Source organism: Podarcis vaucheri (assembly GCF_965113315.1).
Source record: "Podarcis vaucheri genome assembly, chromosome: 12".
In the NCBI taxonomy this organism is placed as follows: domain Eukaryota; kingdom Metazoa; phylum Chordata; class Lepidosauria; order Squamata; family Lacertidae; genus Podarcis; species Podarcis vaucheri.
The window spans coordinates 8140383-8155399 of NC_138750.1; the positions used below are offsets into that span (position 1 = coordinate 8140383).

At 44.6% G+C, this 15017-nt stretch overlaps 1 protein-coding gene across 3 annotated transcripts in view; it reads left to right on the forward strand.

Annotated features, from left to right (window-relative positions):
- Positions 1-15017, forward strand: part of ELMO1 (engulfment and cell motility 1) — a 334285-nt gene that overhangs the window by 9730 nt on the left and 309538 nt on the right. Inside the window, exon 1 of one of the 3 annotated variants that reach the window (XM_082192826.1) lies at positions 10065-10189. The exons of the other annotated variants lie outside the window; for them this stretch is intronic. The gene's annotated coding sequence lies outside the window, so the exon portion shown is untranslated. Of the gene's footprint in view, positions 1-10064; positions 10190-15017 lie in introns of those variants that run through there. 3 annotated transcript variants of the gene reach the window in all.

Sequence of the window (15017 nt, forward strand, 5' to 3'; positions counted from 1 at the left end):
ACCATCAGAGCACTCCTGACATATGGTTGTCAAGCCTCTGCTTAAAGACCTCCAAAGTAGGAGACTCCACCACACTCCTTGGCAGCAAATTCCACTGTCGAACAGCTCTTACTGTCAGGAAGTTCTTCCTAATGTTTAGGTGGAATCTTCTTTCTTGTAGTTTGGATCCATTGCTCCGTGTCCGCTTCTCTGGAGCAGCAGAAAACAACCTTTCTCCCTCCTCTATGTGACATCCTTTTATATATTGGAACATGGCTATCATATCACCCCTTAACCTCCTCTTCTCCAGGCTAAACATGCCCAGCTCCCTTAGCCGTTCCTCATAAGGCATCGTTTCCAGGCCTTTGACCATTTTGCTTGCCCTCCTCTGGACACGTTCCAGTTTGTCAGTGTCCTTCTTGAACTGTGGTGCCCAGAACTGGACACAGTACTCCAGGTGAGGTCTGACCAGAGCAGATCAATTGCCTTCCCCCCTTCCCGCTTCCACTGTCCCTCTGCCACACAGGGTGGTGGTGGTGGTTGTTGTTGTTGTAGTAGTAGTAGTAGTAATTATTATTATTATTATTATTATTATTATTATTATTATTATTATTATTGCACTTGTTGTCCCTCTGCCACGTAGTGAGCTGTTCTCCCACAGAAGCTGACCTCTGTAGAAAAAAACCTCTGGGCTGTGCAGTCGGGGAGGCAAACTCGGCATGTGTACCAGGCACTTATAACTAATTCCAGCTTCTTTACTGGAAATATGAAAAAGAAAGAAAAAAGCCTAGTGGGCACTTAACTAATTTAATGCAAGTAGTTAATTTTGGCATGTATGTGTAGGATGCTGTGTTCTAGCTATTGCATCATTGCTCGACTATATTTTGTCTCTCGATTGCAATGCGTAGGAGTCCCCCTTGTGTACTCGCAAACAAGACAGGAATTTAAAAATACAATTTTTGTGTGGAGTGAACTGCACAGCCCTTAAAATATGACAAAGCCCCTGTCCGAAAGTCTTGCGATCTTAATACCGTCAAAATAACACGGAAGTGGAAGGAGGACAGAAAAAAGATGTATGGAAAGTAAATAAAACATGCACCCTATATGAAGCATGTTGGAAATCACCTTTAAGGCATTTTTTTTTTTTTAAAAAAAAGATAAGATAGGATATAAATATTTTAACAGAAATATTTTTTGGGGAAGTGAAAATAAACTTCGCATCGGAGGAAAACACACAAAAAAATGATAAATTGTGAAGGAATATTAAATAGACAGTTATACACAGGGCTTCTTTTTTCCCCATCCAGAACTCACCGGACCTCAACTCTGGCACCTTCCAGGTGGAGAACAAGGGAGAAGTTCATGGTGAGGTCCAACACCTCTTTTTCTAGAAAAGTAGCACAGTTTATATTGTTGTTGTTTAGTCGTTTAGTCGTGTCCACTCTGTGTGACCCCATGGACCAGAGCACACCAGGCACTCCTGTCTTCCACTGCCTCCCACAGTTTGGTCAAACTCATGCTGGTAGCTTCAAGAACACTGTCCAACCATCTCGTCCTCTGTCATCCCCTTCTCCTTGTGCCCTCCATCTTTCCCAACATCAGGGTCTTTTCCAGGGAGTCTTCTCTTCTCATGAGGTGGCCAAAGTATTGGAGCCTCAGCTTCAGGATCTGTCCTTCCAGTGAGCACTCAGGGCTGATTTCCTTCAGAATGGAGAGGTTTGATCTTCTTGCAGTCCATGGGACTCTCAAGAGTCTCCTTCAGCACCAGAATTCCAAAGCATCCATTCTTCAGCGATCAGCCTTCTTTATGGTCCAGCTCTCACTTCCATACATCACTACTGGGAAAACAGGTTATATAGTTCTTGACTATAAGTGAGCTGTGTGAGATCCCAGGGATTCCAGGCACTTACCCAGAGTTCGTTTTTTCCTTTTGGAAAGGAGACACAGGTGGCTTTAGGATATATTGTTTATTTACACATCTATACCTCCTGAACCTACAAGGAGGTTCTGCTTCTCCTGTAGCCACAGCCTCGGATTCCAGCCGAAATCAAGGCAGGCTTCCTCTCTCTGCATTTCAGAGGTTTTACATCCAGCTTATAGCACACATCACTCTCAACTCTGCCTTTTTGTCTTTCTGTCTACCAGACGGTTGAGGGAGAAAAGCCCACCCATTCGCTCTCTGGCACAGAGCCACTTCCTTTGTTCCCTTGGCGACCCTTACTTAGTGGACCATTACCAGGCCGGCCTGCCTATTCCAGCAATTGAATCCATGCGGGATCCAGGAATTAGAAAGGGGGGCTCTGGCGTACAGCCCACCCACTCCTCAAACGCATAACAGTTATTTAGTTGATGCACAGGTGTCTAATATATTCTGAAATAAGCTGCTGCCTTTAGAGCAGTCCATGTTAGAAATGTTGATTTTATGTACCTGCTTCTCCCTTGAGTGGATGGAGGCAGCATGAGCTGAAAGGTGCATCGCTTTGAGCACTGTCGCATACATGCGTCGCATTCTCATGGCATCCTTTCACTCTTGTTACCAAGAATGGACGACTTGTGCGTCCCTTTTCATAGCAACAGCCATGATTTCAGATGGCAACTGAAGCCCAATAAAATCTTAACTGCTGAAACAGTTCATCCCAAAAGGCCTCCTATTTTTTTAATGAGCTCGCAGCCCCAAATATAAAACCGTTTAGCCTCATTATTCTAAAGATTGGATTTAGCATAGACCCAGATAGCCAGCATGTGAGTTGGGCCTAGGATAAGGCAACGCGATCCTCATCCCCTGTTAGTACATAAACCACACAGAGGGTATTTTGTTCTGTTTTGTTTGGAGTTAAGCGGTATATAAACATTATTAAATAAATGAATACATAACTCACTTGGTTTTACATATCTCACTACCACACAGTGGCATTTATTCCTAAGTTTTCTTGTTGCAAGAGAAAGCCCATACTGCCTTTGCCCTATGTGTGAGGCAGGTAATTAAATCCACTAATTGCATGTTAAGCACACTCTTCTGTAAATCATTGAAGGCTTGCAATGTCTTGACTCCATCTTGTACCCAGCTTGAACCAGCAGAGTTCAAGTGTGTTCAGCAGAGAGCCAGTGTGGTGTAGTGGTTAAGAGCGGTAGTCACGTAATCTGGGGAACCGGGTTCGTGTCTCCGCTCCTCCACCTGCAGCTGCTGGGTGACCTTGGGCCAGTCACACTTCTCTGAAGTCTCTCAGCCTCACTCACCTCACAGAGTGTTTGTTGTGGGGGAGGAAGGGAAAGGAGAATGTTAGCCGCTTGGAGACTCCTTAAAGGGAGTGAAAGGCGGGATATCAAATCCAAACTCTTCTTCTTCTTCTTCTAATAGGTGATCTTTCAATGGATCTTGGATCTCTGCTATCCCTGATTGGTGCTTGCATACGGAAGCATTGTTTTCTAGTTTTGATTTTTGATCTAATGTGCAAAGGCCACATGTAACGAATGTGCCAAAAGCATTAACAAAGATTAAAATGCAAAAGGCCTAATTGAAGCAATCCCTTATGGTTACATAATGTGGGCAGCAGTCAGAATTAAGCATGAAGTCCTTCAGTCTTGGTGCGCTTAACTTTGTTGGGTCACCTAGAACTTAAACTAATAGGAAATGGCATCCCCCCCCAAAAAAAAAACCCCAGTTCTGCATTCTGTTTATCTGTCATTATTCCTCTTGTCCCTCCCTTCATCTTGGCTTGTTCTGATTCTGAGTATTCCTCAGCCATAACCATGTACGATTTGCAAAAAATCACGTAGAAGAATGGGTGGGCATACTTGTGGGATCAGTGACCCCCTCCCCTGGTAGAATCCTGAGGTCTAGCGCTTGCTCCTAGTGCAAACTAGTGGCTTGGTATGGGTTTAACTTACAGTTTAAGGAGCGTGACGCCTCTGAGTGATCTCTGCCCAGGAATTTGTTCCTAGTATCAGTCCTCTGTGGTGCAATGGGACAGTGCATCTGACAGTTAACCAGAAGTTTGGTGTTTTAAGCCCATCCAGGGACAGCTGTGTGCATTGCAGCGGGTTGGACTAGACCCTTCCAACTCTACAATTATTTGCGTCGATGAGAACTGAGTTCGCAGTAAAATGCATTTATGGGTCCTCTCAACTTTTCTTTGTGTAAGCAGCCTAGTTGTTGGATTGGGGGGGGCAGTTGCTGTTGTTGCTACACCATTGGGAGTAAGAACTCTTTGGTGATCAGCCACAGATCTCCTCGATCTGCCTGTGATCCTGCCGGCAAACCCATACACCTACAGTAAACAGTTGCCCAATGCTTCCTGTTCCGTAGAGTTCAGCTTGCATTCGCTTCGAATTGTGGCCAACTTTAACCACTTGAGCTGATGGATGGAGCAGAAGAAGGAAGTCAAGGCAGATAAAGTTAGAATTGGGGGGTGGGAGTCTGGAGTGCAGCAGGGCTGGCCAGTTGCAGGACGAAGGGGCTACAGGGCATGGAAGGGAAAGTCAGAAACGAGTTTGCAAGGGCCGATAGTAGGAAGAGCAGCGACATGGAGCATGGAGCAAGTTGCTACAAGATGTGTGAGGTTCTGGCATTTGCTCTGACCATCGATATAAGATGGGTTTTCAGGATACAAACAGGGAAGAAACAACAGGCAGAAATGCCATTTCAGGTTTCTAACGCTGCATTTCCTTGTCCCTGGGTACGAAAAGCCAAATTTGCAAAATGCTTACGCCATCAAATCCAAGCTCACATTTGTTTCAAATCTTTAAATAGCAAATAGCACAAATGATAATTAGGAACCTCTCATCTTCCCACCCCTGCAAGGTTAATTATGATATCGGTCTGCAGTATTTTGCTGGCATCCGTCTGTCTCGGGAGACAAGGGAGGAGTGCAACTTTGGGGGTGAAGTCAAAATGTAGGCGTTGTGAAAACTGAACATCTCCTGTGCTCCTCTGCTTCATTTGGTGCATGCAGCTTGTTTGGCCGATGCTGTTGATTGGTGCAGAAGTAAGCCCTATTGGGTCTGAAGGGATTTACTCCCAGGTAATTTTGTGTTGGATCCACAACGGAAGCCTTCATTTGAGAGAGCTAGTGAGCAAGAAAAAGGAGGAGTGGAGACAAAGCTGTTTTTGAAATACAGTTGTACCTCAGGTTAAATACTTAATTCATTCTGGAGGTCCGTTCTTAACCTGAAACTGTTCTTAACCTGAAGCACCACTTTAGCTAATGGGGCCTCCCGCTGCTGCTGTACCACTGCTGCACGATTTCTGTTCTCATCCTGAAGCAAAGTTCTTAACCCGAGGTGCTATTTCTGGGTTAGCGGAGTCTGTAACCTGAAGCATATGTAACCCGAGGTACCACTGTAATTGCAAATTGCCCTCTTGAGGGAATGATGTTGTGTCTGAGGGCTTTGGAAACATTTTCAATCCTATCCATTTACAGAAGAGCTTTCCAAACTTTTCACGTTGGTGACACACTTTTTAGACATGCATCATTTCGCGACGTGGTAACTCAGATCTGCATCATTTCACAACACAGTTACAGATAGGTAGCCGTGTTGGTCTGCCATAGTCAAAATAAAAAAAATTCCTTCCAGTAGCACCTTAAAGACCAACTAAGTTAGTTCTTGGTATGAGCTTTCGTGTGCATGCACACTTCTTCAGATACACTGAAACAGAAGTTGCCAGATCCTTCTATATAGTGAGAAGGTGGGGAGGGGTATTACTCAGAAGGGTGGTGGGAATGGGAGATTGGCAGATAGCTGAGATGAGCCTGTTGACGACTCTTAACGACTGCAATAGGTCTTACAGGAAAAGGCAAGGGGTGAGAAGGTGAAAAATGGCTTAGTCATTTGCCTACCCATGCTCTAGTTCTTCTGGAATGCTTTATATGATATTCTTTTTTGAAAAAATAATCGCTGGGCAGTATTAGTGACCCATATCACCAAGTTGCTTTGAAGATCTGAATATATAGGGCTTTTTTCTGTGGTTACTCAACCGTACACAGTACTGGGCCTTTTCTCTCTCCAAATGTTAAAAGGTGCGGTACTTCATAGTACCTTTTTAATCCTTTAAAATAAACCCCAAAACAGCACTCTGAGTATACAACTTGAAATGTGCTTGATTCACTTAAGTGACCATATAAAATATTGCTTATAATAATTAAAGAAATCACGGCAAACTTTGTTTCTGTCTTGTTGACCCTGGCTGATACTGACCACCCTTTTTCGTTCTTCTTACTGTTGAAAGTTTTTCTATCCTGCTTTTGTACAGTCCTACTCAGTCCTGTTTGCAAGCCAGGCAAAACCCTGGTCTAGCTCCTGGTTCTCCAAATTTGGGTCTCCAGCTGTTTTTGGACTACAACTCCCATCATCCCTGACCACTGGTCCTGCTAGCTAGGGATGGTGGGAGTTGCAGTCCAAAAACAGCTGGAGACCCAAGTTTGGGAAAGCCTGATCCGGTGATACCTTCTCCTCTGCCCTCTTCTTCGCCTGGTTGATGGGAGGAGGAGTTGAGAAGCTTTTGGCTGTGTTTTCGTTGCCATTTGCTCCAGATCCGACGCACTCCTGCTGCTGGTTTTTGAAGCAAAGTACACATGAGGCTTGTCAAAATTTATACGTATCCAGCAGCTTCCTTAGAAATACAGTGGTGCCCCGCAAGACGAATGCCTCGCAAGACGGAAAACTCACTAGACGAAAGAGTTTTCCGTTTTGGAGGTGCTTCGCAAAACGAATCTTCTATGGGCTTGCTTTGCAAGACGACAATGTCTTGCAAGATCCTGCTGGCCCCCCCCCCTGTTTTCTAAGCCGCTAAGCTGCTTATCAGCTGATCCGATCAGCAGATAAGCCGCTAAAAGCAGCTAAAAGCCGCTAATAGCGCTAAGCCGCTTATCAGCTGATCCGATCAGCAGCTAAGCCGCTAATAGCGCTAATCCGCTAATCCTTCAATGGGCTTGCTTCGCAAGACGAAAAAAACCGCTAGACGAAGAGAATCACAGAACGGATTCTTTTCGTCTTGCGAGGCACCACTGTACTGCTGCTTGGTGCATTTTTCCTCATGCACAGACGACTGCTTCATTGAATAGGAGTTTAGCACGGGGAAGCAAATATAGTAATGCCATCTGGTGAAGATGTCGCCACTGGTGTCGAACTCGGATCGCAAGGGGGAAACGTGCTAAGAGGAAGGCACGCTTGGCAAATCCACACCGGGATCAACTGCTGCCCGGGATCCAATGTCCCCACTGTGGAAGGACGTGTGGGTCCAGAATTGGCCTCCACAGTCACTTACGGACTCATTGTTAAAACCGTGCTTATAGAAGGCAATCTTACTCGGCTACGAGTGATCACCAAACAAGAAGAAGAAGTAAAAAAGTGATGAAACACGGGTGGGGTGGGGTGAACTTGCTACATTTTTAAAGCTACTAATCGCACTGATGGCCAAATTTGGCCCTCCAGCTGGTTTGGGACTACAGTTCCCATCATCCCTGACCACTGGTCCTGTTGGCTAGGGATGATGGGAGTTGTAGTCCTAAAACAGCTGGAGGGCCAAGTTTGCTGCGAGAAGTTTGCTGCAAGAAGCCAAGTTCCAGGGAACCAGGCAAAGGGCCTTCTCGGTAGTGGCACCCGCCCTGTGGAACGCCCTCCCACCAGATGTCAAAGAGAAAAACAACTACCAAACTTTTAGAAGACACCTGAAGGCAGCCCTGTTTAGGGAAGCATTTAATGTTTAATAGGTTATTGTACTTTACTGTTTTGTTGGAAGCTGCCCAGAGTGGCTGGGGAAACCCAGCCAGATGGGTGGGGTATAAATAATAAATTATTATTATTATTATTATTAGCCATCACTGTAATGTGTACATAGCCTTCGCATTTGCTTTCAGTTAGCAGGAACTCTTTGGAACTCTGGAACTTGTCTGGTTTTCAAGCTTTCCCCATCGCAACGAGGACCATTTGTTAGTGAGTCTGAGAGTTGCCTTATGCACCAGCAAGATTTTTTGGTCCGCAGGTACATAATGTGGGAAAGTCGTGGTGCCAGTTGTGAGCAGTGCATCCCTACGTGCGTTTACTCAGATGCAAGGCCCACTGTGTCTTGCTTCCAGATACATGCGCATAGGATTGAGGCGTAAGAGAGGCTCTGCTTTGTGTGTGCAAAAAGTCCCCCCAGAATTGGTTCTGAATGCAATAAATGTTCCGTCAGAGCATAGGGTGGGAGGCAGGATTTTTGGTCCTGAGAGCCACATTCTCACACGGGGAATTTTAAGGGAGGGGCCCGCATGACAGCGATGGGTCAACATTTGGCCCCTGGGTGCAAGATTCCCCACCCCTGAACTACCGCAGCTGGAATAACAGAAAAACGTGTTTCAGACAGTCACAGTCTCTCCATCTGACCTGCCCCACAGGGTGCCTGTGAAGATAAAAATGGCAAATTTTCTGCTGAATTGGACAGACACTACAATAAGCAATGGGCATACAATAGGCATCTGAAAATTTATATTCCTCTTGCTACCATTTCAGGGTGTGTTCCCCATCCCCGGTAACACTTGTGGTAACTTGTACTGAATATAAAAATGGAATGCGGTTTATAATCTAAGGGCATAACTTGACATGGGTTTTGAATTCCAGTGTAATACTTTTCACAGATATTCATGAATATTTCCTATGCATCTTGCAGCTAAATGGGCAGTTGAGGAGGCAGAGAAGAGAGCTTGACTAGAGAAACGAGAAAGGGATAAGGGACAATTAACTGGCATTGGAAAGAGAAGAAAAATGTGAGAATTGTAGTTCAGTGAAGAGATAAAACTGTGTAGCTGGGTCACAATTAGTTCTATTTCCTATTGCATGCTGTTGTCTCTGATGCTGGTTAAGCAGCTAAGTGTTTTAACCTTATTCTCCCTTTTTATCCCTTATTTTGATTTCTGGATTGTAAGCCCCTAGGGGCGGGGATCTCTCATCTTACTCTTTACAAATAAATATCAATAATATTGTACGTGTTGATGATGAACCACTTAACTCTGCATTGAGGGAAGGAATTCGGCTCTGGTGGGGAAGCCTGTTCCTGAATTGTTAACCACTGCTAAGAGGTTTTGTTAGCCAAATTGCTGATAAGGCATTATCTTGGCTCTTTAAGTATTTGCACAGGCTGCCATTGAACACTAGCTGCATTAGTATGATGTTCAAGAGAAATTAATACTGTTCGGCAAGCAGATTTTGAACCATTTGCTACTGAAGTAACAATATTACGTAGGGATATGCAGGCTTCTTTTCTTATTACTGAAATGTTTGCATAATACAAGATGCTTTTCAGTAGTCTTGACAAAAACACTCATTATCTCTTTGCTGCTGACAGTGGCTTTTGTTGTATTACTATCTGAAGGCATACAGGATTATGCCGCGAAGTATTGTTTAATGAGTGATAGTTACAGGAGAAATCCTGCCTTCTCTAGCTCTGAAAGTTGCACACGAGCGGACTTCAATGTCCCAGGGAAGCAGCAGGTATTAATGGCCACTAAAGTCCCGACGTGAATTTTGCTACCGCAGTTTTGAGTTTTAGAAGTCAGCTTCCAATGTTTCCAGCATGAAAACCCATCATTTTGCTTCAAGGTGTTTCAGGCTATGAAGCAGATTAAGCGGAAGGGTAGTTCGTTCTTGATGGAAGAAGCCAAAAGGAAACCAGAAAGCAAGACGGAGGACCCACTAAGCCAAAGGCTTAGAGAACCAAGTGTTGTGACTTTTCAGGTGATTGACCAATCTGGCTTTTGTAGCCACAGGCAGGAGAAACCAGAGGCTTACTGAACCCCTGGAAAGCTGTTTTCAGTTAGTGGGTTCCTCCTTGTGTAGGCTTGTGGTAGCAGCTAGCGGAAGGTGGGGCAGGTGAAATTGGTTAGATTCTGCGTCTGCCTGGGAAACACTGAAGCGGTTTCTCTAGATCATTCTTACTAACGTGCTCCGCAATGTTTCCTCCGCTTTGAGCTGAGTCATGCGGACTTTGTCGAGGATTCCAGAGCCAAGCTGTCTTTCAAGCATCACAATGTCTCTTCACAACGGGGACTCTGTTTAGGTACCTGAAGGTCTGTGTTGCCAGAGTAGAACTACGCTGCAAGCTTAGCACACGGACTGCACAACAGGGTCCTGGGGCACTTGATTGGACTCCAGCTGCGACCACATGGAGATCTCTGGGTGCCAGGCTGATGACTGACATCACCATCTGGCTGGCACCTCCAGCTTCCTTAAGCGGGTAAGCAGAAGAGCATATTTATTGCATTTATATGTGCCACCTTTCCTACCCCCAATGAGTACATAGTTATCCTCCCCCCATTAATCCGCACAACAACCCTCTGAGGTATGTTAAGAGGCTATGACTGGCTCAAGGTCTATGATTCTATAAGAAGAGTTTGGATTTGATATCCTGCTTTATCACTACCCGAAGGAGTCTCAAAGCGGCTAACCTTCTCCTTTCCCTTCCTCCCCCACAACAAACACTCTGTGAGGTGAGTGGGGCTGAGAGACTTCACAGAAGTGTGACTGGCCCAAGGTCACCCAGCAGCTGCATGTGGAGGAGCGGAGACGCGAACCCGGTTCACCAGATTACGAGACTACCGCTCTTAACCACTACACCACACTATAAGTAGATTGGACTGGTCCAACTGGACTCTTCTTAATGTAAATTACCGTATTTTTCTGTGTATTGGACGAGATTTTTTGACTCAAAAATCACGTCAAAAAACGGGTCGTCCAATGCACGGATAGTAGTATGGCGGGGGAGGGGGGAGTGCCGCATCACCAGCCATTCGGTTGGTGGGAGCGCGCCTTCCCCCATGCCGCAGCAAGCGGGGAGCGATCTCGTTTCCCCTGCATAGCGGCATTGGGGGAGGTTGCATTCCTGCAAACCGGGTGGCTGGAGGGAGCGCAAATTCACCCGATGTTGCTGCGCACGGGAAAAGATCCAGGGTGTGTTTCTTGCCCGCAGCTGCGCGGGGGGAGAGGCTCCACAACTTTGGGCCATCTCCCCTCATTTTCTTAAAATTTAGTCCCCCCAAATGAGGGAGGGGATGTCTTATACAAGGAAGCATCTTATAGACGGAAAAGTACGGTAACCCCAGTTTTATCATTATTTTGCTCTCCACCTCCCCAAAGCAAGCCAGTGTTGCTTGTGTGAGAGAGTGGCCTTATAGTGAATGTTAGCGCATAGATGGTTTTATGTGAAAGCGCAGTAACAAAACAGAATACAGCGCATAGTCCATTTTTAGAGCTGCTAGATGCATGTAGTGGTGCAGGGCACATGGCAGTGGAGTGCGCAGAATTGCTGGAGCTGCTTACAAGAAATACATGCAGGTTTTGAAGGGCTATGAGATTGAACTACAGTGAAACCTTGGTTCTCGAACGGCTTAGTTGACGAACAAATTGGCTCCCAAACGCTGAAAACCCGGAAGTTTTCTGGTTTTTGAACGTTTTTCAGAAGCTGAATGTCTGATGCGGCTGTTGGCTATTGTTTCTGGGGTGTCTGCGCCAATCAAAAGCCGTGCCTTGGTTTTCGAACGTTTTGGAAGTCGAGCGGACTTCCGGAATGGATTACGTTCGATAACCAAGGTACCACTGTACATGACTTTTCATATCCCTATAATTCTCTGAGTCAACAAAACAACAGAGATCCAGTGTATTGTAGCAGGTAAGAAAATCCCTGGTTCAAGTATCACCTTGGCTGCGAAGGCCAGGGCTGGGCGACACATCAATATATCTTCCAAAACTGATTTGAAGTCCGTATCATGATACTGGTTTCATAATTTTTGACCTGGCAATATATTGTGAATCGTGTGTGCTATGCAAAAATCACAATGTGGGGAAAACTGTGAAGCCGACCAATGCCTCTACATAGCTCCATCCTTAATTCAGACATCGTGATACATCAATATATCACAATGTTTAGCTGGTGACATATCACGATGTTGGAAACCAGCCCTAATGAAGGCTGCAGGCAGCTTCAGGCAAGTTGCTATTGCTTAGCCATCCGTCTGTAATATGTGGATAAGAGTGACCTGTCTTATTGGATTGTTGAAAGGGTTACCGAGAGAATGACTCTGAAGCAGTTTGAACACTAAAGCAATATACAAATGCTAAGCGTTATGGAAATCTTTAATGAATTGTGCGTACAAAGGGCAAAGGTGAATTTCTGTCTTTTAAACTGTGCACCATCCATTTTAAATAATGGGCTGTGCAGGAGGAGAGGCTATAAACACCCTTTTATGCCCATGAGAAAGAAATTGGATTAATAAGCTTTTTGGCACTTCATTTCATATTGCTTTACTTGAAAAATAATTACAGAGATTGCTGATAAATTGAGATAATGGAAATTTCTGTATGCAGTCTGCCGTTTTCCCAGCATCACGGTCTATAAAATATCAGGAACTTAATAATAACTGACTAAGCATCTCTATTAAACACCTGCTTAAGCCATTCTAGCTCATTAAAACATTAAATTAATTGCCAACATATTGGACTGCGGTGAATAAAATTCAACAAAAACTTGCAATTTAGCTCTTTTACATCCCAGCTCTCTTATGCTCATCTCAAAGTATAATAACTTTGGGAACATATTTTCAGATATCCATTGCTGTAGTTACCTCCAGACTAAATTCTTGCAATGTTGTCTTCATTGCGCTGCTTTTCAAAAAAAGCCCAGAAATTTTAGGTGATCCAAAATGCAATGATGAGGCTTTTATCTGGTGCTTGCCTATCAGGGCATATAACTTGGGGCTTAAATCAGCTTCTTTGGTCACCTGGTTTTTCCCCATGCCAAGTTTGAAGTTCTGGTGTGAATCTGGAACCAGGTTGCATTAAGGATCTCTTGAGCAGTCTTTGAGGCTTGGCGAGTGTGCATGAGAGACAGGGTCTTTTCAGTTGTGGCAACGCAGCTCTGAAAAACTCTTCAATCTTAACTGTCAGGCCTATTACCCTCTCTTTTCTTGAAAGCATGCATCTTGAAAGCTTCAACAAGCTTTTAATTATTGTTTGAGTAATTCCTCCATTAAGTCTCCCCTAGTTTTAGCCTTAATTGCACAAGGCTTTTTGAATTATTGTTATTAATTGTATTTTTATTATTGTAGTTGTATGTAGAAGAACAGGTATCGGTAACATATTTACTGTATATTATTTACATACGTGAACAACAACTGAATCCAGAGATCAGACCAAACCAGTTTAGTTTTTAAACAATACAACCATACATACAACTATACTCTCAAATGTCTGCATATTGGTGCTTTTAAATACTGTGGTCCCTGTGCTCTTAGTTTCTACCCATTTGGAAAGCGCTAGGTGGTTGACTTCCCTTCTTTCTCTGGCCTTGTTTTCACACAAGCAGCAGGTGAGGTGCTAAAAATTTGCTCCTGGGCACATTGGAAAAACTTCCTGCATTCTATCAGAATTTCAGCTAGATTTTTTTCTTCCTTGGATTTTATTTTCTCTGTATAGGGTTTTGCTTTATTTTAACAGGATAGCATTCAATTACACAGTGTCCACCTGCCGTCTGAAGTGGCCAAGCCCAGGAACAGTTTGACTGCCTCATATATTTCTGTAAACTAGAAGTGGAGTGTAACTATCAGTTTTAGATCAGAGTATTTCTGTTCTAACTGTTGACCTCTGGAATGGAGAAGGTTCTGTTGCAGGTCAAATTGGGTGCTATGAAAAATATTGGTGTTTCCTGTAGCAAGTTTGTTCTACCAAGTTAATACCCTAGTTCTGTTCTTCCCAAGTAGAAAACAAGATGTGTATCCACACCATGGGATAATCGTTAGATATATTATTTTAGTTTTGATGACTTTAATGAATGATGGGCTCCTAGAGTAAAGTAAAGGTAAAGGTACCCCTGCCCGTACGGGCCAGTCTTGACAGACTCTAGGGTTGTGCGCTCATCTCACTCTAGAGGCCGGGAGCCAGCGCTGTCCGCAGACACTTCCAGGTCACGTGGCCAGCATGACAAGCTGCATCTGGCAAGCCAGCGCAGCACACGGAATGCCATTTACCTTCCTGCTATAAAGCGGTCCCTATTTATCTACTTGCACCCAGGGGTGCTTTCGAACTGCTAGGTTGGCAGGCGCTGGGACCGAACTGCGGGAGCGCACCTCGCCACGGGGATTCGAACCGCCGACCATGCGATCGGCAAGTCCTAAGCGCTGAGGTTTTACCCACAGCACCACCCGCGTCCCTTAGGGTAACTGAGGGTAGCTCCTAGAGTAACTGAAGCCAATAGCAAATTTTCCCTGTTTTGATTTAAACAGAGTTGGAGTGAACACTAACTTCAGTATCTTTTAACTACCACTAACCTTCCAAAAACATGTGTGCAGAGTTCTGGGCTGTGGATAGCACATCTTGCTAGAACCTCTCTGCCCCTTTATGTTTGTGAATCAGAGGAAATTGTTGTCTAGTATTACAGGCAAAATCAGCAGCAGCGTCTCTTGAAACTACAGAAGCCGCAAGCTGAAAGTACTCTAGCATAATTGAGAATTCTTTTGCTGCGTGTTGTCTAGAGAGGCGGCTTCTGTTGCCTGACATAAGAAGCCCCTGCTGTGTTAACCGTCCTGAACAGGACCAGCTGTCAATCTCCTCCGAGTTGTAACTGCGCTCCCAGTACGACTATTTTGTCTGCTTTTGTGCTGGTGCAGGATTTTCAAGAAAAGGTCGGCTTCCAAACCTTGCTGTTCAACTCAGAGTGCAAAATGAAAAGAATAAGGTGGAAGACAAGCCTGGTCTAGCATTTCCACCTTCTCTACAAAAAATAAGGGCTCCAGTCCTCCTTTAAGAATAATGAAGAAACTAAACGGCTGCTGTTTGGTCATGGTAAATAGAACATTGTTAGTGGAAAAGCAGGGATAACTACCATCATAATAGAGGCATTTTCACCAGTCTTGTATCTGTGATGTTTAATTCCTTTTTTGTTGTTGTGGGTGTGCATCTTTGCATAGCCTGCAACCCTATATGTCCTCACATAAGAGTAATGAGTGTTTGCTACTTCAGAAATTGGGGGAAGTTATTAGGGGTAAAACAAGGGTGTGCAGCCTCAGCCCCAG